We start from the raw sequence: 1,359 nt of genomic DNA on the forward strand, positions 1-1,359 counted from the left end.
CCTGCCACACACCCCAAACCTGCCACAGGGCAAAGGGGCACAGCTGAAGTGATCAGCAGTCAATGCCTTTATTAAAACTACACCACTTGTAGAGAAACATTTCAGTGTCAATTTCCAAGCATCTCACTGGCATCGCCACCACCAGCACTTGAGCATGCTGGACCTTCAGCTCCATCACATGGGAGGATGGCAGCCAGGCTCTGCCCCAAGCCAGCTGCCAGCAGCAGCACGAGCTGGAATGTGCACGGCCCTGTCCAGAGCCAGGTCAGTGTTTCCCTCCTGTCAGTGCAATAAATACAGGGGCATCACACATGGGCTAAGTGGCAGCTTTTGAGTATCACGGGTCAGGAACCTCAGGGACAACCACGCTATGGCAGAAGAATCTCAGTACAAGAATGAGCTACTGTCTGCCTTGTGACTAGTGTAAGCCTGCAGGTAGAACCTGAATGCATGCTGGGCAGTTTATACTACGGTGATAACACCCCTGAGCAGACCCTTCAGGCAGCACAATTCACTGAGCACAAGTGACTAAACCTCGCATTGTCTATATGGACTGACCAGTGGCATCAACCAGGCCCTGTTCTAGCCCCAGGAAGGGCAAGGCCACCCTCAGATCCTCTCTCTGTGGGAGAAATTCATTTCCACTTCTGCCTCCTGGACGATATGCTCCGACCATGGCCATGAGATGGGCTAAGAAGTGCTACTGGAAGTGCCTGGGATGCCCAGAGCACAGGAGAGAGGTGAAGGGAGAGAAGGGAAGGGATACCCAGACTTATTTTTGCATCAAGAGCTGTGTACCACTGCCTGCTTAGAACCACAGCAAAACAGCACAGCCACCAGAACAGGAATACCTGACCTTCAGTTATTTAAAAGGTAGCTGAGGAATAAAAGCCTGCCCTTCTCACCCAGAGGAAGCACATGTCTGCCTGGGTGGCAACAGGGAGAACAGAAGACATCCATTCCCACGTCCTGGGTTCCTGTTGTTCATGGAAGTGGGAGATCAAGCAAAAATGTTCTCTCAGGCTTGCCAGCTTAAACGCCCAAATTTGCAATTTATCCATGTAAGTAGCTTCAGTCCTAGTAAGTGCGTGTGAGGAAGAAGAGCTCCAGAGACCACAGCAGGGATGGGAGCAGAAATAGTGTTCAGAAGGAAGAGGGCACAGAAGATAAAAGGGCATTAACCTTTTCCATTAAATAGATGCTTAAAAAGGAAGAAGAAAAAACCTCATCTTCCCTTCTATTTCCAAACGTGTGCAATGAGCTCAACACTTGCAACACTTCGTGACTGAGGAGCTAAATAAACCCCTTCTCAGCACCTGGACCTTCCATCTTTGTAATTCCAGCCACTTAGCAAAAAAG

Source organism: Pezoporus flaviventris, unplaced genomic scaffold, assembly GCF_033815535.1.
Source record: "Pezoporus flaviventris isolate CSIRO_AGI_PZ_B2104156 unplaced genomic scaffold, CSIRO_AGI_Pfla_v1 ptg000083l, whole genome shotgun sequence".
NCBI classification, from domain to species: Eukaryota; Metazoa; Chordata; class Aves; order Psittaciformes; family Psittacidae; genus Pezoporus; species Pezoporus flaviventris.